General features: G+C 44.1%; 1 protein-coding gene across 1 annotated transcript in view; it reads right to left on the bottom strand.

Annotated features, from left to right (window-relative positions):
- Positions 1 to 8,287, bottom strand: part of STXBP6 (syntaxin binding protein 6) — a 264,914-nt gene extending 256,627 nt beyond the window's left edge. The window contains exon 1 of the mRNA XM_065871997.1: positions 8,065 to 8,287. The gene's annotated coding sequence lies outside the window, so the exon portion shown is untranslated. The remainder of the gene's footprint in view (positions 1 to 8,064) is intronic.
- Between the last annotated feature and the right edge of the window lie 13,424 nt (positions 8,288 to 21,711).

The following is a 21,711-nucleotide window of genomic DNA, read 5'->3' as shown; positions in this document are numbered from 1 at the left end:
TGCCCGTGCAGGGGACATGGGTTCGAGCCCTGGTCCGGGAAGATCCCACATGCCACAGAGCAACTACCCCCGCGAGCCACAGCTACTGAGCCCATGTGCCACAACTACTGAAGCCCGTGTGCCTACAGCCCGTGCTCCCCAACAAGAGAAGCCACCGCAATGAGAAGCCCGCGCACCGCAACGAAGAGTAGCCCCCGCTCGCCACAACTAGAGAAAGCCCATGTGCAGCAACGAAGACCCAACACAGCCAAAAATAATAAAATAAATTAAAAAGAAAAAGACCCAACACCTTGACTGAAAGTCAGCCAGACTCAGCTGAGACTAGCTCTGTGACTTTACCAAAACCATAGTAATTTAAGAATCAATATGCAAATTTACCTTGTCCTGAGGATGATTCATGCCCTTCTTCCCTACAGCCTCTCCCCCTACCCCAACCTCACCCACACAAATCAGAAAACTTTTCGAAGCTCTTGGCTTTCTTCCATATACTTTTTCCTTAGTCCTAACCGTGGGATTCTTAGCCCTTGTGGGAAGGAGAAGGCAAAGAACATTAAACATTCCAGGTGCATCATATTAGGTACTTTTCTACAAGCTAGGTCTCCCTCTGATCTTACAGATAAGAAAACCATGGCTCAGGTGTTAACTACCCCACCCGAGTTCCCACAACGAATTAATGGTAGAGCCACATTTCACATTCAGCTCTGTCCCACTCCATTGCCATCTTCACACCGTATTAGCTTCTACTCACAGAATGATCCACGGGCTGGCAGCACATGTATCAGTGGGAGTTTGTTATAAGTGCAGAATCCCAGCCCCCAACCCCTACTGAATCAGAATCAGCACCTTAACAAGATCCCCAAGTGCTCTTGTCCACGAGCTGGAGAAGCACAGCTAGGCTACACTACACTGTTAAAGGGGGTAGAAAGTCTCCACCAAGGGAACTGTTCCAGTGGTGTTTAACCCCATTTAGCATCATGACTCTTGCACCCAAATACACTGATGCTCGTGTAGTGCCAAGTACCACATGAATCCTGTTTAATACAGAGACTTTTTTTTTTTTTTTTTTTGCGGTACGCGGGCCTCTCACTGTTCTGGCCTCTCCCGTTGCGGAGCACAGGCTCCGGACGCGCAGGCTCAGCAGCCATGGCTCACGGGCGCAGCCGCTCTGCGGCATGTTGGAATCTTCCTGGCCCGGGGCACGAACCCGTGTCCCCTGCATCGGCAGGCGGACTCTTAACCACTGCGCCACCAGGGAAACCCCAGAGATTTTGTTTAAGGACAGTCTTGACACAGTTCCACTAACAACTTAGAAGATGATGCTAAAACGTCTACCACAGTCAAATCTTAAGGGAGAAGCTAAACATAAGCTGTCCAGTCAGCCCTGCCCACTGCCCTCTAGTGGATCACAGCAACGAAGCCTAAATATGGAGTTAGTCCCCAGAGCAAAGCCCAGAAACACACTCCTCTCTGAAGGTCACAGGGTATTTGCCATGAAAACGATTCCACTGACTCAGAAGCAACTTGGCACACGACCCTCTTAATTCAGAGGAAGGACTTTGGGATGAAAGAGTAACAGAAAAATCCTAAAAGATCCAAAGATAAACAAGGAGAAAGGAATTATCTAGATACCTTTTTTTTTACCCAAGAGCAGAAAATTTGCCCTGAAACTGATAGCCTATTCCTGCATCTCTCTCTCCACGTTTTTCTTATTATTCTCCTTTCACTCTACCCACAGTGGCATTCTTACTGTTTTTCTTTTAGTTGAGATATTCACTATAAAAGTCACCCTTTTACAGTGTACACTTTAGTAGTTTTAATGTATTCACAATGTTTTAATGTATTCAAAGTTGTGCACCCATTCCAGAATATTTTCATCACCCCCAAAAGAAATCCCATGCCCATCAACAGTCACTCCCATTCCTCTTGCCCTGCCCCCCAGCTCTTGGCAACCACTAATGTAACTTTTTGGATTTGTCAAAAAGTGGAATCGGTCATGGGCTACCCTGATGTTTAACATTTTGAGGAGGAACTGCCTGTTTTCCAAAGCAGCTGCGCTATCTTCCATTCCCACCAACAGTGTAATGCAGGAGGGTTCTGACACATCCTCGCCAACATTATACATCTTTTTGATCAAAGCCATCCTGATGGGTGTGAAGTGGTACCTCACTGAGGTTTTGATTTGTATTTCCCCAAGGACTAATAACGTTGAGCATCTTTTCATCCCCTTATTGGCCATTTGTATATTTTACCTGAAAAGACAAATGTATATTTAAATCCTTGGCCCCTTTTTTTAATAAATTTATTTGTTTCATTTGTGTATTTCTGGCTGCGTTGGGTCTTCGTTGCTGCACGTGGGCTTTCTCTAGTTGCAGCGAGCAGGGGCTGCTCTTCGTTGCGGTGCGCGGGCTTCTCATTGCAGTGGCTTCTCTTGTTGCAGAGCACGGGCTCTAGGCGCTCGGGCTTCAGTAGCTGTGGCACGCAGGCTCAGTAGTTGTGGCTCGCGGGCTCTAGAGCGCAGGCTCAGTAGTTGTGGCGCACGGGCTTAGTTGCTCCGCAGCGTGTGGAATCTTCCCAGACCAGGGCTCGAACCCGTGTCCCCTGGCAGGTGGATTCTTAACCACTGCGCCACCAGGGAAGCCCCTTGGCTCCTTTATAAATTGGGTTATTTGCCTTTTTATTGTTGAGTTATAAGAGTTCTTGCTTATTCTTGAAACTCCAGTCAAGTTCCCCTCTTCCTGGAAAGCTCTTCCCCCAAATACCCAACATTCTTCAGCCGGACATACATTTGAATTAATCCCTCTGTACCTGGAACCACTACCCTCTGAAAGCCTGGGAGCACTTTCTCTCTTTCTGTCCCATGCACCCCTCCTTGCTTTCAACTTGGGTGCTGTGCCCCCCTTTACCCACAACAAGCTCTCCTGTGGTCACGAGAACTCATCTGCTACTTCAGTGAATTTACAGAATCAAGAAAGAACTTGACGACAGGTTCTTTGACCACTGCCACAGATTCACACAGTCTCACTCTGTGCTAGGCACATCGCTTGTCTTATGTGCTCTGAAAGGTATTTATTTATACGCAGGCACAAGTACGACTTCACACTTCTGCTCCCTAACACCAGCAACCTAAAACACCCTTTCTCCTCTCTACAGAATTGCTACGCATCGTTACCAGAGTTTTCATAGTCTAGCCCATCCATATAGGCTTCCTCAGCCAGCACAGCTTCAAATGGCCTCTCTCTACTCTGAAATAAACAGTAACCACCTGTACAGTCCATGCATCAATATCCATAGTTTATGAATGCCCCTATATTTTAGAGATAGACCAGGTGAAACCACCCTACCCACAGATGGTGTTAAATAATGTATTAGAACTGCTGGGATGTGCTGATTCAGTAAAGCAGTCCTAGAAGCTACGCACATAACCTCAAAATGCTCTGGGAAATGTCTGGTTAAATAAATAGAACTCAGTTTCTTGTTGCTGATATGGTTAACTGCAGTCCTTCTCAGAGTCTTCCATACAATGATGAACACAGTGAGAATCTCTGAGACAGGGGAAAATGACAGGCAGCGCTTCCAAATTGATTTGACCTTTACAAGAGCACACCTATTAACATCCACCGAACAGTATTTTCCCCGTACTCCGGGAACTGCTGAGCTAATTGGATGGCTGCTCAATTCTATCAGCTGGACAGCAGGAACCACATTTTCTACCCAGGTCAGGAACCAAACTTGCTTTGTTTTAGGATGCCATTCATTGGAAGCCACTATTAACATAACAGGTTACAGGAAGAGAAGAAAGAAACCATACATTAAATGGGTTCATAATTTTTCAGACCCATCTAGATTTTTGAAATTGGAAGATGATGAAATGTGAAAAGAAAAACAAATGGATCTTAGAAATAAGCTAGTACAGTATAAACTGAGTGTTATTTTAAAAGAATCCTCTAGGACAGTTGAGGAAAAGAGCCTTCCAGGAACTGACCATGACTCTCTAGGACCCAGTAACAGCCCTGATGATGCAAGAGAAATAAAGTTATCAAAATGACTGTTTCACAACAAATTTAGCCAAGGGAGCCAAGGTATCAAGTGGTCATGTGCTGAAAAAAGTGAATAACAGTGATAAGAAGCTTCCCCACCCTGGAAAAGAAATCCTCCCAGCAAAAAGTAGGGGTAACACCCAAAATATAAATATCAAGTTATGGAAAAGAATTTTAAAATAGGAATTTTCTGTACTCGTGTTAAGTAGGAGAAACCATTTATATCAGTGATTAGTGCATCTAAAGAATTTCAAGCTGAAGGCTGTGTCTACTGAGGGCTGATTATGGTCAGGAAGACAGGCATGGGCCTTGCAGATTTATCTGCTAGAACACTAAGTGGTACACTTGAGTTTTTGAATAGGTTTCTGATTTACTGATAGGTTTCTCTAGTGCTAATCACTTGAAAACGAAAACAAAGCACAAATGGAAAGCTGAGATAAAGCCTGACAGTCAGCTGGACTCCATTTGGTACAGCAACACAAGAGCCCCTTGGACACACAGTCCACTTGGGTGCTACGTAAACCTTATTTCTGCCCTCGAATATCATCTCGGGAATCTTCCTGACTCCAGCAGGTTCCCGAAGCCTCTCTGATACAAAGCAGCTAAAATTCAAGGCCACAACCTAGGCCACCTTAAGTCATGGTGAACTGTCAGCCCCGGACCATAGCTTAGGGGGCAAGGAAGAGATTAAAGTTGGGTTGTGCCCAAACAGTGCTCGATTATAAACTCAGCTACACAGAGCAGCACTGATACTGCACAGCTGCTCCAAAAAGTTGGGCTTCCCAGCCCTCAGAGAGTGATGGAGGGTCTCCCCCAGTTACAGCCAACACTACCATCCTCTAGAAGGAATGGAAGGCCTTCACCAGAGCTGACCACCACAGGACATCTGTCACCTCCCCCAAGGCCTACGTAAGCTGTCCCTTCAAAGACACCACATTGCAAATTCTTTTTAATCTTGCTCATAAGTGATTCACCTGTTCTCCAATCTTTTTTCTGTTTTATTTTGCAGTACACGGGCCTCTCACTGTTGTGGCCTCTCCCATTGCGGAGCACAGGCTCAGCGGCCATGGCTCACGGGCCCAGCCGCTCCGCGGCATGTGGGATCTTCCCGGACCAGGGCACGAACCCGTGTTCCCTGCATCGGCAGGCAGACTCTCAACCACTGCACCACCAGGGAAGACCCCTGTTCTCCAATCTTAAGGTTTAAGCTGCCAGAACTTCTCGAAACCTCCTCTCCACAAACGTCTGAGATCCCCAAAGAAAGGAAATAGGGTAGTTGCTGGATTTATCAATATCAAGGTCACCAATCTCAGCCTATCCAAGAGTATCCTGGAGACCAGAGGCTAAGTATTTCACAGTATGAAAAGAAGGGGGAACTTTTGTGTAAAATTCATTCATTTGAAAAGCAATCAGAATTATCTACACTGGACAATGAGAAGTGGCACAGGTATCAGAAATAGAAAATGCCTCAGGCAAGTTCCTAAAACGGCCTGAAGAAACCCTGCCTCCATACATGACCTGTTAAAATAATGGTGTCTCTGAACAAACACCCTCTCCTACTCTCTCTCACCCCCTAAGTCAATGATTCTATAGGCATGGTCGCTGGACCAGCAGCACTCATCACCTGGAACTAGTTAGAGATGCAAATTCTTGGACCCCCTTCCCCTCACGCTAGACGCAGAGCATCAGAGGCTCTGGCAATGCGGCCCAGCTAGCTGTGATGTAACAAGCCCTCAGGGGGACTCTGATGCTCCGGTTTGAGAACCACTACCCTAGGATCAGGGAAGGTGCAGCACCTGGGGGGGAGGAGGGGTCAGGAGCCAGATTAATCCCTTATTAACTGAGTGAGAGACATCTCACCTGTTCTTGCCTCTGATCAGCATTGGCCCTCAAGCTCACAGTCTGATTCCACTAATGAGGGGTTGAGTCCCTAGTTCAAGGTCACTGTTAGAGATCATGCCAGAGCTCCAGCCCCAGGTCTGCTGACTCCTTCATCAACCTTGGATCTCAAACTGGGGCCTTGTTAACATGTCAGTTCTGGGGCCCAGGATTCTGAACATTGATGAGGCACCCCACCACGCTCCCATCTCCTAAACTACACCTCGCTGCCTCCTTCAGATAAATACAAGGACTGGAGCCTCAACCCTTAAAATCAAAAGAGAGATGGATTTAAGGGAAGAGAAAAAAGAAGATAAAGAGCGACTTCCAAAGCCCTGAGAAACCAAACCTTTTGGTAAGGAGTGGGTGGAGGAGAGAAGATTCAGGCAGCTTGTTACATTTAAAAGAAGTAGTTAATTCAAAAAAAAAAAAACTGAGTAAAGAGCACAGCCACAGGAAAACACAAATTGGTGCTTTAAAGTTTTCTTAGCACTTCTGATGCCCATTATCTCCCCCAAGTCTCACAACAACCCTGCAATGAAGGGAGATAAGGCCACTATTATCCCCATTTGACAGAAAAGAAAACTGAAGCTCATTAGTGTCCAACAATTTGTCAGTTAGCATAGTAATCCGACTGTAAACCTAAATCTTGACCTCAGGTCTATCTCACTCTAGAACCTGTGTACCAACACCAGGTGATTTCCACATTTGGAAATCTGCCCCAAAGCAGATTCCCACCCCCACCCTCAGGAAAAAAGCAAAGAGAAGAACATGTAGCAGAAATGGTGATTCCCTAAAACATAGTACTTGAGCAGTGTGTGGGTTCTCCTTTAAGATCTTAACACACAAACCCAACAGCCAAGGTGTTCAGCCAAAAGACGGGGGGAAAAAAAGAGGCATATTTCTAGCCTGCATAATCATTTCTGGACCAATTCCCACTAGCAGCCTCGGAGGTGAACAGCGGCTCACTGCCAGGCTGAAGCTCCTCCACCCCCCCCGGTTATGACAGAGCAGCTCTGACTCGTGTGCAGGCAAAACCCCAAAACTCAAAACAAGAAGTGAAAAAAGTGGAGCTAGGAGAACGGTCAGCATCCTCCACATTCTCGTAATCCACGTAACGCCAGTTCCAGGGTCCTGGGGTCCCCTGGAACGCACTCTTAGGAGATGGTGGGACGACGTGGACATTCTTGTGGACCCACCGCCCCTACTCCTTCCCACCCGGCCCCTGAGGAAGAATAACCGAAAGGGGAGAGGGCTCGTTATGAAGTCCTGGGGCTGGAGCCCAAGCCAGATACAGCCCAGGTATCCTCTCCTAAGGAACAGTATGTCAACCCAAACTCTCCACCTGGCCTTCCCCTCCAGGTCCTGTCCTCTGCGAAGATGAGCCGGGTGGGGTTGGTGGGGTGTTGTAAAGCTGAGAAAAGACTAGAGGAAAAATCAGGCCATCCACCTACCCCACGTTCCCCGCCATGTGTGTGAGGCTCCATTCCAGTGCGCACCGTAAGCACTAACTCAGAACCGGGCGCCCTTGGCCACGTCTGAGGTTGAGAAGGGGGCGTCGCCCAGCTAAGCGTCCCGGAGGCAGGGAGCCATTCCCGCCCGGACAGCCTACCTCAGATTTGGCAGGAATGATTTTCCTAGAAGCCAGCCAGGGAAGCGAAGATCTGGGTGATTCGTAGATTTCAGCCGGGGGCGGAGGAACTTAGCCCAGGGGCGCAGCTCCTCCACACTGGGGGCCTCGGGGCGGCACCCGCGGGGCTATCCTACCGCGGACACAGTGAGGAAAGAAGGGCTCCATCCTCAACTTTCTCGGATGAAACTGCTCGGCTCTGCGGCTTGCCCAGCCCTGCCCGCACATCGGGTCCCAGGTTTGGGGAGAACCAGGGACCCGAGTCCCTCTCGGCGCGCACAACGCAGCTGCGCCCGAGCGCGCGGCCCCCTCTCCCGTCGCCCGCCAACTTGAAAGCATCTCCCTGGGCGCCTGCCTACTCCCTCTGCCCCGCAGCGGCGTCCCCGACCCGGCCACGCGCCTCAGACCCAGCGCTGGGCACCCCAAACGCCGCAGCTTCTGCAGCCGCATCCTCCACCCTCCGCAACCCCCGGCCTGGCCTCTGCCTCACTCGCCTGGTTCCCCACGCCCCGGCCCTACCTTGCAGCCCGGTTCGTGCCCCGGCAGTGCCAGTGCGCTGCACGCGTCCCAGCCCGCAAGGCTCCTCCCCAGGAGCTGCCCCGCGCGGGGCTCCGGACAAGGCTCGGCCGGCCCGGGTGCTGGGTAGCCGCCGCTCGCGGCTGCCGCGCCGGCTCCAGCTGCCGCGCGCAAGGGGGAGGGGGGGAAACTCCCGGCAACTCCAACTCCGGGCGCTGGAGCTCCAGCTGCAGCCGCGCGCCCGCCCGCCGCCGAGTGCTAGCGCCTGCGAAGCGAAGCTGCCCGTGCGGCCGCCTCTGAGCATGCCCAGTGCCGCCGTGGGCGAGCCCCAGCGCCCTGGGCCGGGGCAGATGGCCGAGCTGGGGGCCGGGGACCCGCCCCGAGCTCCGGAGCGCCTTGGGTGGGGGAGGGAGGGAAGGGCCGGTGCCGGGGAGGGGACCCTGGAGCAAAGGGCGGGGGAGAAACAGTGAAGGAGGAGGGCCTTGCAAGTTTCACGGGTCGTGGGAAGTTTGTGGGTGAGAAAGGCGAGCTGCTTCTGTGAGCCTCTGCAAGCCTAGAAAGGACAACAAGGAAACATTATTCTCCCCGAGAAAACAAGTGGACCCAGCAGATTGGTTTTATCCAGTGCACTCGTTGCTTCAAGCCTAGGGTCGCCAAAAAAGAGCGAATAGGGCCTGGCCGGCAATGTGAGTGAGTGAAACGGGTAGCAGGCGGCGAACTGGAGAGAGTTCTGAAGGCAGAGCCACTGGGCTGCAAACTCCCGTTGGTATCCTGGAAGAATTGGGGCCTGCTTTGGTAGAGTTTCTGATTTTTTTTTTCAAGAAATGACAGAGATTTCGATTTTTTTTAATGTAAAATATCCTGGTTTTTCAATCTTGATAACTAATTCAGATTTTAAAAAGCACTCAGGACCAAACAAAATATATTTGAGTTCCTTCTCTGCCCAACCCCACAGCCAGCCAGTGTGAGGACTGTGATTTCTGCGTTCTTTTACCAAAGAGCAGCTGAGTGCCCACTGTGCTTTGGGAAGGCGCTGGCGAGTATCCGAGATGATTCAGATTGCCATCAAAGTACGACCAGTTACTAAGGGAAGTAGGTTTTCCAGACAGAAGAGGGTTACAGATAAATGCTGAGGCATTCAAGAAGAGAAGATACTGATACTAATGTGGAAAGGGGTGTGAGAACTGACTCTTGGGAAACATCTTTAATAAAAGTACCCAAGTGGAAAGTCACCGTAGGATCCATAACAGAACTCTGCTGAGGCATTTTTGGAGTCTGAAAAAGGAAAAAAGGGAAAACCAGTAATATGACCCTGTCTTTATTTTAAATTTTGATATTTTTCATTTTTTGTATTAATTTTTAAAATACTGCATTAAAACATTTATCTTGATGATTGGGTTCTTTGATGTCCCGTTAAACTGTGTAGCCCGCCTCATCCTAGCCCAGGCCCTGCTGGGGTGTCAGATGGTGGTACCCCGGTCTGCTTGATTAAAAATATAAGGGGCAAGAAACACCATACTGACATGGGAAAGAGAGCTGGAGTAGTGGATGGGGGCTGAGGCAGAGGACTTGGGTGCCATTTTGTAGAACCTGAACCTCATTTTGTAGGCTGTGTGGAGCTCGCAGATGCCGGGGGGGGGGGGGGGGGGAGAAAGTGACAATCAGAACTGAACTCTAGGAAGATGGGCTGGACTGCAGACCCAGGAAGGTGGTTTGGAGGGGGAGAATGGGAGAAATGGGGATACCTAGGGCATATTCATGGTTGTGGTTTTTTTGGAAGTCAGAGGGATTTCCCTAATAAATTCATGTGTCTCTGCTTATTTCTTGTGGTAGGGCTAGCTTAACGCCAACAGGTAGGGCTGCTGCATCTAAGCCTCAGCCATTTTCTACCAGGTTTCCGTGGGCAAATGGCTCCACTTCTAACCTGCACTTTTGTCATCTGTGAAATGGAAAACAGTTCTCAGCGTTTTTTGAGAGGATTTAGAGCAGCAATGTATGTCTAAGGGCTTTGAAAACTGAGAATTTAAGCAAATATAAGGCATTGTTCTTATCTACACATCATCTATATGAAATCTGAATTTAAACAAGGAAGCTCTATAGCTTTACAAAAATTGTCTTAAGTAGTAAGCATCTTTGATTTAGCAAGCTCTCTCTCTGTGTTTAGGATTCTGTTACAAGTCTTCAGAATCAGCTTTTGGGTAATTTAACGATTTTGTGAATTAAAATGTCCCTGTATAGAAAGAAATAGGTGAGGGAGATTAAGAGGTACAAACTTCTAGTTGCAAAATAAACGAGTCACAGGTATGAAATGTACAGTGTGGGGAATATAGTCAATAACTATGTAATATCTTAGGATGGTGACAGATGGTAACCAGACTTATCATGGTGATCATTTTGAAATGTATAGAAATAGCAAATCACTATGTTGTGTAACAGGAACCAACATAGTGTTATAGATCAATTATACTTCAGAAACAAACTCATAGAAAAAGAGATCAGATTTGTGATTACCAGAGGCCAGGGGTGGGGGGAAGGGGAATTGGATGAAGGTATTCAAGAGGCACAAACTCTCAGTTATAAGACAAATAAGTACTAGGTATGTAATGTAAAACATGATAAATATAATTAATACTGCTACACATTATATATGAAAGTTGTTAAGGGAGCAAATCCTAAGAGTTCTTAATCACAAAGAATTCTGTACCCATATGAGATGATGGATGTTCACTGAATTTACTGTGATAATCCTTTCATGATTAAGTCAAATCATTATGCTGTATACCTTAGACATACACAGTACTATATGTCAATCCTATCTCAGTAAAACTGGAAGGAAAAAAAGTCCCTGTACTAGTTTCTATTGTCACCTCCCTTCTACCACCTTCCTTTTTTTAATCTTCCTTTTTACCTTTTATTTTCTCAGTATTGCAGATCCCCCACCCCACCCTGCTCCATGACTACCCTCTAGCTCACCTACAGGTCATGGTGTAGTCCTGCCTCAGCCAGACACCTGGGACTTCCCTCAGTGCCCTGGGGGATACTCCCTGCAGGTGAGCTCATTGGTTGCTGCATTCAGGAAGAACAGACCACTGCTTATCTATGGGAAGCATTTTAAGCATGCAGAACTCTCAAAGAAAAAAAAATGCCTGGTGTTTACATAAGCTTTCCAGAAGTTATGGAAAGGAGGAAGTACCTAGCCGAGGACCTATCACATAATAGGTAATTAGAAATATTTGCAGCATAAATAGCAATTTCCATCATCAAAATCTTCGGTATCTCTGTTCCACCTCCCACAGTTCCTGAGAATTACTTTTAAAAATCACAACAGTGGGGCTTCCCTGGTGGCGCAGTGGTTGAGAGTCCGCCTGCCGATGCAGGGGACACGGGTTCGTGCCCGGTCCGGGAAGATCCCACATGCCGCGGAGTGGTTGGGCCCCGTGAGCCATGGCCACTGAGCCTGCGCGTCCGGAGCCTGTGCTCCGCAACGGGAGAGGCCACAACAGGGAGAGGCCCTGTGAAAAAATAATCACAACAGTGATAAGGTTGTACAGAAGAGCAAGAACAGGATGTAAACATTTGTTAAGGGAGGGACTCTGTACTTCTAAAGTAAAATGCTTTGTCTACTTAAATTTTAAATTAATTGTATTTGTTTTTTAAATATTTTTAGTAGTAGTAAATAATACATGATATTAAAAAGAAGCTCAATGCAAAAAAAGCCCAGTAAAGAGAAAAAAGCAAGTTTCTCTCCCCAAGAACTACTATTGTTATCAGTTTCTTGCATATAATTACATAAATACCCGATGAGCATGAGAGCAAGCATAGTTGGCTTTTTTCCTTAAAGTCTGATCATAAAACTATAGAATTGAAAAATACCTTATATAGCTCATCTAGATACCAAATTACAGACTTTTAAATGACTATTATATTTTGGAATAGAAAAGGAAACCATGAGAGCAGTTTTCTCTTATGGCACATGTCAACTCATGGTCATAAGGACACCAGATCACGCGGTGAAACCCTCCTTCTGAGCATTGAGTGGTACAAGAAAAAATTGAGTTCACCTAGAGTTCTCCTGAAACCCATAACGCCCACTGTCAACCTCAACCTAAAACACCCACAGGTTTAGATATCCTAGGTTGCCCAGGGCTGTAGAAGGAGGTACTGTCTAAATAACAGTTGGAATGAAGTGACATGGACAAAGAGAGCTTGATCTAGGGAATTGTGCATTATAAATCACTGCCTTTTTTTTTTTTTTTTTGCGGTACGCGGGCCTCTCACCGCTGTGGCCTCTGCGGCTGCGGAGCACAGGCTCCGGACGCGCAGGCCCAGCGGCCATGGCTCACGGGCCCAGCCGCTCCGCAGCACGTTGGATCTTCCCGGACCAGGGCACAAACCCGCGTCCCGTGCATCGGCAGGCTGACTCTCAACCACTGCGCCACCAGGGGAGCCCTATAAATCACTGTCTTTAAGAGCATCACTATGGTATAGCATCATCAGTCACAGTATGTCTTCAAGTCTAGCAAAATCTGCATTAAAAAAAAAAAATCCTTCTATACAGCATAACTGACAGCGTTCTAAATTCTTCATTCCAACCATGTGACTTCAGGTAAGTCTCAGTTTATCAGCTTTTAGGTTGATCCATATGAAACTGCCATTTCTTTTGGTCACAGTTACTTGAATATTGGCAATTTCATATGGTTCAATCAACCAAAAATGATACATTGTTTTTAGACCTGAAAGGCTCTTTCCTTTAAGTTGGTTGGCATACCATTCATTTTCCCACAAGAGCTGTGTCACTAAACCAGTTCAGAGAAGCCTATTTAATATTTGTGGGTTTTAATGGTACCAGAGTTGGGCCCAGTCTGTACAAAAGGGTCAGAAAGGAGGACATTTCTCTTCCTCTGTTGATGAGTACAGCACCAGTCTTGGTTGGTCTGAAAATAGGTAAAAATAATCTTTAGCTCCTTTTGTGCCTTTTTCCCCACTATTCTCCCCAAACACCTCCTAGGTGTCTTTACTGCATACCCCTATCTCACCCAGATTGGCTGTTGCTTTCTAGTGTTAAAAATCAGTATTCCTTTAGTATACTACAAGTTAGAACTAAATAAAATAACTTGATTAAACTAAATCACACTTATCTGTGGAAGACTATCAACCTTCCCAAAGATATATGTAATTTTAAGAGTACTTTGTGGTCCCAAAGGGACATTTCCATAATAAAATTCCAGAGAATGAAAAGTGACAAAAGAAACAATTCTGGTCGTGAGGGGTAGAAACAATATATTGAGGACAAGGAACTTTTTTTAGTTCTGTTCCCTATCATTCTATAGTTTATAATTTCTTTCCATCCTCCTTCTTCAACACTATGGTTTCTTTTGAAGTTTGGGGGGTTTTTACACTTGCCACAGTGGTTCCCCTGGCAATAGCAGTGAGCATCCCCAGGCTAGGATAGGTCTGTGGCTCTTGCATGTATGTATCATTTGTAGATTGGGAATAAAACCTCTCATTTCCAGTGACATGGATATGGTGGGGTCTGGAAGACCTGCAGAATTCAGTGGGCTAGTGGAGCTTATGCTTGGGATCCTATTCTGTTTCCCACACAATTAGTCTTGGTTCGTGCTTTTACTTTTTAAGGTTTCTAGCCGGTTTATAACTGGAGTTTGTAAGGTTGGATCTTAACAAACGGTACCGCGAAACAGAGGAAAGCTTCAAGTGAGCTTTATTAGGGAGCGCTCCTGGGCGAGGTTCACTGGTCCGAGAGAAAGGGACCAGAGAAGTCGCACCCGGGCGAGGGTTGGGCAAGATTTTATAGGGGAAGAAGGGAAAGGGGTGTGGTGAATCTGGGAGGGCGCAGGGTATTCCTTATTTGGTGGTCTTTTCCGGTATCCTGGGGGACCGTTAGTCCCGCCCCTCGAAAGACAGGAAGGCTGGGCTGGGTTCAAAGTCCCCAGGTCAGTTCCTGGAACTGGGTGGTCCGGAATGTCTCCAGGGCAATTTCTGGAACTGGGTGGTCCGGAGTGTCTCCAGGGCAGTTTCTGGAACTGGGTGGTCCGGAGAATTTCGGTCTGATGCAACCTGTGAATCTGATTGTGTTCCCCTGCCTCGGGCCAGTTGGCCTTATTTTGACTGAGTTGCCGTGGGACAACACTCTGTCCCTAATTTACTAAGCTTCTGGTTTCTTTCTCTCCTATGTTTTTGAGAGCCAGGGTAAATATTAACTATTGACATGAAATATGGTGGGACGGAGTCCACTGCCATTCACTGTAAGAGAACATTACTGAGAGGCATGGCAAACTGTCCTTCTCATTCTTCCCTTTCATATTTATTGGTCTTCTGTTTTCCTCGGAGCTTCTTTCTGCTTCTCTAATGATACTACTTTATCCCCTAAGCTGCTTCAGCTTTCATATACCAACATATAGATAAGACATAGGCTAAAACAAGAAACAGTTTCTTGAAAGAAATGAAACCAAAGAAGTTTTAGTCTTGCAACAAGACTTGGTTACATTCCGGACTTGGTTGCTCTTTTATTAAACTACTGCAGGCCATGGGAGAAAGGACATGAATTTTATTTTAGACAGATCGAGTTTGAACCTCTGCTTCAACTCCTTCTTGTTTATAACCTTGGGCAAAGTCTAAATACTACATTTCTTATCTCCAAAAAATGCATATTACTATCCACTTATGGCTTCAGTTAGAGAATTAAATGGGAATACATATGTAATACACTAAGCACAGTACCTGGCCCACAGCAAGGGCTGAATAAATATTACTTCCAACCCATCTTGGTAACTTCCAGAAAAATGGGAGGGGGAAACCAAAAGAGTGTTTTAGATTTCCAATCTGAGCTGTTTCTAAGAAGCACTGCCTCTGCTATAGCAATCATATTTTATCCCCATAGATGCAGTATAGCATTCCTGTTTTCACAAAAACAATTTTACTTATATAGAAAGTGCTTTTTACAAAATTTCCACCTTCTCCTGTCCAGGTGTCCTACTGTTGCCACCTATTACTATATTTCCAAAGAAAAGGCCTAAGGTGGGAAGCGGGGGGATGGAGAAGGGGTATTAAAAGTTTAGCGATTTCATCATTTGTACTTATTAAGTTAGGACTCAGGATTTACTAAGACATTATACAGACACATAAGTTTAAACAGTGACTAGTTCTGAATTTCAATCACAAATAGTCAAGTATGACTCCTCTTATCTCTTGACTTGCTTGAATTAAAAATCTGGAAGTATATAGCCGAAAAATAAAAGTCCGCTAAGACAATTACGATCACCTTTTGCTGCAACAGAGTTCCCACCTTAACTCAGACCTGGTTTGTTGTGTTATGTTCAGAGTTTGGTAGACTGAATCATCCTAATTCCTCCTTCCTTTATTCAGCAATGTTTTTGAAAGACCTATTTTTGTTTTCAAATGACTTTCTCCACCAAGATCCAGAAAAGCTGCTAGGCTTTGAGCGAACAAAGAATCCCTTCTTCTGCCTGGTCACACAGAGCTGCTATCTCTCCCCAAGTCTCTGTGCTGCTAGTTTGGAGGATAGAATGATGCAATCCATTCACAGTCTGAGGACAGGTCATCTCTATTGCATCCAGCAGCTCTTTTCCTTCTGTTTGTTATGGCCCCTGAGCCCTGCCAAAGACTAACAGTGAAAGAAGCTCTTGCTGCTGTGTCCCCAGAAGCTTTTCAGGCCATGCAGACCTGCCCAGCCATAGGTGGCCCTGTAATTCCCTGTTGCTGCTGCCTCACCTTGGAAACATGCAGCTCAGGACTTTGCTAATCAAAGTGCACTTTTCAGACTAGCAGCTTCAGCATTACTTGGGAGCTTGTTAGAAATGCAGATTCCTGTCTACCCAGACCTGGTGAATTACAAGACTGTAATTCATTTGTACATTAAAGTTTAAGGAGCACTGCCCTAGGACACCTAGCCAAGAAAGACAAGGAGAAAATAAAAGGCACTTTAATGGTGAAATCTATTTCCTTTGTCCTGGATGCCCTTTCTTACTCCAATCTGCAGGCCTCATCTCTGCGTATCTAAATCCTACCCTGTTTTTCTCTGAGCTGTCTGAAATTCCTGCTCTGTGGAAATCTTTACTGATTCTGTCAGCCAGAGGCATCTCCCACTCATTTACCTGGATCTTCCCTTTGGCTCTTAGCAGGTCTGTTTACACTGTACAAGTATGTTTGCATGAGTCTAATCCATCCTGCTTGAGGCTTGAGATTCACCAGAACCTTCTTTATATCCTCTAGAGTGTCTAGCACAGTGGGCCATGGGAAAGAAAAAAAAAAGCGTATTTATTAATCGAAAGGAAGGAAGGAAGGGAGAAAGGGAAGAAAGAAATCCATTAGTGAAGTAAATGTTTCTGAAAAACTGAGTTCAGCCCCAGGTGTGGACTTGAGCCTGTTTGAAACAGGAATTGAAAAGAGCCCCAATACACTGGGCATGGAACTGTCATAGTTTCCAGAGCTAACTGGACTGGATTAGATTCAAATCCACCCCATCACAGCACTCACCATCTGGAACTGGCCCAAAGCAGGCCTCTTTCTGGAATAGAATCACAATTCTGTCTGCTAGGGCCTTGACCCCTAGCTTTTAAAAAGTATGCTGTGGGCTCTGAAAGGAATACCTCTTCAGCCACTTTCTGTCCTAGGTCTATTCCCACTTGAAAGTTAATATACTCATTTTTTTCTTTAAAAAAAGTATTTTAAAAATATATTTCAGATTCTAGTATCTTTTCTTTAAAAAGAAATCTTATTGAAAAAATATTTAGTGTTCCTAATTCAAGTTTTTGTAATGCATCCTTTAGTAAAGGCAATGAGTTTCTGGCTGCAAGTTACAAGTTAAAAGAACAAGTCATTTTATTACTCTTGATAGCTGAGTCAATGAAAAACCTTGACTCTAGATCAGATGTCATATTCACAATAAACATATCTTCCCAACAGACATCCTGGTGTCATTATAATTTTACCACACACAAAATATAATGGGAAATGTTCCTAGGATTTAAGGACTTATAAGAAATTAGACTTTACTAGTGTCGATACTGTTGTGACTCATAAAATGAATAGATGACCCACATGCTGAGACTTTGTTGTAGGAGTGGAGTTCACAAAGGGGAGACATGTTTTCTTTGATAAGCGTTTAAAAGGTTTGACCAGGGCTTCCCTGGTGGCACAGTGGTTGAGAGTCCGCCTGCCGATGCAGGGAACACAGGTTCGTGCCCTGGTCCGGGAAGATCCCACGTGCCGCGGAGCAGCTGGGCCCTTGAGCCACGGCCGCTGGGCTTGCGCGTCTGGAGCCTGTGCTCCGCAGCGGGAGAGGCCATAGCGGTGAGAGGCCCGCGTACCGCAAAAAAAAAAAAAAAAAAAAAAAAAAAAGGGGTATGGGTTGCATTTTTGGATGATGAAAAAGTTCTGGAACTACTTAGTGGCGATGATTATACAACACTGTGCTAAATGCTGCTATACACTTTAACATGGTTAAAATGGTAAATGCCAGGTATCGTACCACAGTTTGAAAAATCAGGCCAAAAAAAAAAAAAAAGAATAGTAGGATCAATGAAAAAGGCACAAATATTCCACTTCAGAAGTATGTTTAATCAGAAAAATATATTTAAATTATTCTTCCAGTACTGCTATTGATTTCGTGAGGTAACTCTGCCACATCCAGTTTAATAAGCATGTCTTATTAAGGTTGTTATTGGCAGTCATACTTCACACCGAACAGAAATGCTGAAATGAGCATAGATGGTCATTTGCCTTCAAGTAGCTTTCAATTTTATAGGGAATAAAGATAGCTAATAAAAATGTCTAATACAAGACAGAGTGTCAAAAAAGCTATGTAAGAGAGGTGAACATGGCGCTAAGGAAGTGAAGAGGATAATTAGTTATTGGAGAAAGCATCGGGGATGCTGAGGCTTTGTACTTGACCTTCAAGGATGAGTGTGATTCTGGCAATCACATAAGATGCTAACGGAGTCGATCTAAGTGAAGGGAAGAAGATGAGAAAAATTACAGAGCGAAGAAATAAAAGGTGGTTGTTACGGGGAACAGGGAGTAGCCACGCTTGCCTGGGGGCCATGGTTTAGTAGGCCAAATGATGGAAGTTAAGGTTGAGGAGGTATCAAGGACTTGCAGGATAGAACTGAAGACACTGAGAGTCTGAAGGTGATTTAGAAGTAATTTTTTCCAGCTTTCTGTCTACAAAATGGATCTTTCCTACAGCACCTAACAAGAGGCCATTCAGTCTCTTTTGGAATTCCTCTAGTGACTCAGAAGTCACCAACTTCTAAGACAGCCTGGACTGCTGTTAGATGACTAAAATTTTTAGAGTTCTTGTATTGATTGAAAATCTGCCTGCCCACAATGTCTATCTATTTATTTTAGTTCTGCCTACTAAAATGATTTTTTTTCATATCAGCTCTTCTAGTATTTAAGTCAGGAAATATGTTCTCCTTTTTTGCTTCTCTTTTCTAATTTAGATATTCCTCGTTGCTTTAATTGTTTCTTTTATGACATGCTTTTTAAGACTCCTGCAATTACTATTCATCTGTTCTCTGTAAATTCCTGCATTCCTATGTCAGTGTAGCAATCAATACCAGATTTGTTTCTCTAGGTCTGGTCTAAGTACCATCACTCCTGCTTCTAATACAGCCTGAGGTTCTATTCAGGTTCTGGCAGGCACGTCACCAACTTAACATATATTAAGCTTAAGGTCAATTAACACCTGCCTAAAATTGTTTTGGGGAGTGCAAATATTAAGTCAGTTTTCCCAATCCAGTACTCAAATGCTGAACTTCTAAATTTATCATTTAAAAATTTCATTGTGTTAGATTTGTCCTATAATTATATACTATGAGCACATTTAGGATCCTGATTCTGTGGTCTGGTATACTGGCTTTTCTACTATCTTCTTGCCATTCATTAATTTGGTAAGCATGCTTTTGATGTTGACATTCAAAGCATTAATAAAATATTTTAGAGAACATTGTAGAAGATATAATTCTAAACAAACCACTCTATTTTCCCTTCCAGGTACACTTCAGTCATTAATTGGTCACCCCTAATTAGAAAGAAATGGTCATTGAACTAATTATGAATTCAGCCAGGTATATTTTCATTGGCAAATATTTTAGTATTTTGTTTACAGATTTTATTATGAAGCTTATTTTTTAACTGCATTGCCAAAATTAACACAGTGTCTTTGGAGTTAAGATTTTGGGACTGGCATCCAACACAGCCAGCTACTAGCCATGACCTTAGGAAAATTATTTAATTTCTCTGTGCTTCAGTTTCCTCATCTACAAAATGTGCGTAAAAATGCTACCTATTTTTTTTTGTATTAAATGAACTATTGTTTAGCATAGTAAAAATAAGAAGACATTAATTATTATTATGGTGGCTTTTAAATATATCCACAAATTCTTTGATATTTCTTGCTCCAAGAAGTGAAGCTTAGTGTTTTTCCCCTTGAGTGTGGGTTGGTCTTAGTGACTTCTAACCAATAGACTGTTCATCGTTTTTCCATAGAAAAGCACTGTGGCTACCTCCTTGCTGTCTCTTGGACTGCTCACTCTAGGGGATGTTAGCTGCCATGTCTTGAAGAGTGTGTTATTTTTCTATTTCTGTGCAACAAATCACCACAAATTTAGCAGCTTAAAACGGCACCCATTTATTACCTGGGTCAGGATTCCCACGTAGCCTGGCTAGGTTCTTCTCAGGGCCATTAAGTGTTTTTGAACAAGGATATTATATGTAGAATATGCTTGCAGAAGGCAACTTGAGTAAAAAAAAAAAATAAATAAAAATCCACAGAGGAAAACTGGAAGTAGGGAAGTATTTGGGTTGCTATCTAATAGTTCAGGATGGAAATAATGATTGTTCCCAAGTTGCCAATGTAGCAGTAGGACTGGATAGAGAGATTGGAAGGGAAAACCACTGAGGAAATAGAACCTACTGGATTTAGCAATTTGAATTACTATCAAGCATGGATGTCAAGTCCTGGGACTTTAGGGGTCAAGAGATATAAAGAGGGGGAGACAGAGATAAACATTTGACCCTTGAGCAACTTAGGGGTTAGGGACACTGACCCTGCATGCAGTCAAAATCCATGTATAGCTTTATAGTTGGCCCTCTGTATCCATGGTCCTGCATCCATGGATTCAATCAACTTCAGATCCTGTAGTAAATATTTATAGAAAAAAATCCACAAGTAAGTGGACCCAACAGTTCATATCCATGTTGTTCAGGGGTCAACTGCATATGGAGATTTGTTCAATGGTGGTAATTGTTCAAGTTGTGTATGGATGACACCCCATGGGAGGGTTTAAGGAACAAATAAAGCTGAAAGAAGAATGTTAGAAGATATTTAAATTTAGAAGTGCTGCAGATATAAAGTCATAGACAGACAGAAATGAGGCATTTTAAAAAGTAGAAGGAGAGCGATAAGAGTTCAGTGAGAGACAAGAGTTTCAAAAGGAAGGAGGCGAGTAATATCAATTTATGCCCTATCTTAAGGTTAGAGAGGGTGAGGACCAAGAAGTTAAACTACAATGAATTTAAAAGAGTATTGTGTTCTTCTAGAAGTTTGATAGTTTCAGTTCTTACATTTAAGTCTTTAATCCATTTTGGATTTATTTTTGAATATGGTGTGAGAAAGTGGTCCAGTTTGATTCTTTGGCATGTAATTTTCCAGTTTTCCCAACACCATTTTTTGAAGAGGCTGTCTTTCCCCCACTGTATATTCTTACCTCCTTTGTTGTAGATTAAATGTTCATATAAGTGTGGCTTCATTTCTGGGCTCTGTATTCTGTTCCATTGATCTATGTGTTTATTTTTGTGCCACTACCAAACCGTTTTGATTACTATAGCTTTCTGGTATAGTGTAAAATCAGGGAGCATGATACCTCAATGTTTGTTCTTCTCTCAAGATTATTTTGGCTATTCAGGGTCTTTTGCACTTCCATACAAATTTCAGAATTATTTGTTGTAGTTCTATGAAAAATGCCATTTGTATTTTGATAGGGATTGCATTAAATCTGTAGATTCCTTTGGGTAGCATGGTCATTTTAAGAATTTTAATTCTTCTAATCCATGAACATGGTATATCTTTCCATCTGTTTGTATCCTTTTCAATTTCTTTTATCAGTGTCTTACAGTTTTCTGACTAGAGGTTTTTTATCTCCTTAGTTAGATTTATTCTTAGGTATTTTATTCTTCCTGATGTGATTGTAAATGGGATTGTTTTTTTAATTTCTCTTTCTGATAGTTCATTGTTAAGTGTAGAGAAAGGCAACAGATTTCTGTATATCAGTTTTGTATCCTGCAACTTTATCAAAGTTGATGAGTTCTAGTAGTTTTTCGGTGGTGTCTTTAGGATGTTCTCTGTATAGTATCATGTCATCTGCTAACAGTGATAGTTTTACTTTGTCCTTTCCAATTTGGATTCTTTTATTTCCTTTTCTTGCCTCATTGCTGTGGCTAGGACTTCCAATACTATGTTGAATAAAAGTGGCAAGAGTGGGCATTCTTATCTTATTCCTGATCTTGGAGGAAGTGCTTTCAGCTTTTCCCCATTAAGTATGATGTTAACTATGAGCTTATCATCTGTGGCCTTTATTATGTTGAAGTATGTTCCCGCTATACTCATTT

Source organism: Phocoena phocoena, chromosome 2 (assembly GCF_963924675.1).
Source record: "Phocoena phocoena chromosome 2, mPhoPho1.1, whole genome shotgun sequence".
In the NCBI taxonomy this organism is placed as follows: Eukaryota; Metazoa; Chordata; class Mammalia; order Artiodactyla; family Phocoenidae; genus Phocoena; species Phocoena phocoena.
Note: the sequence above shows the minus strand (reverse complement) of the source record. Positions and strands in the feature narration are given on the sequence as shown.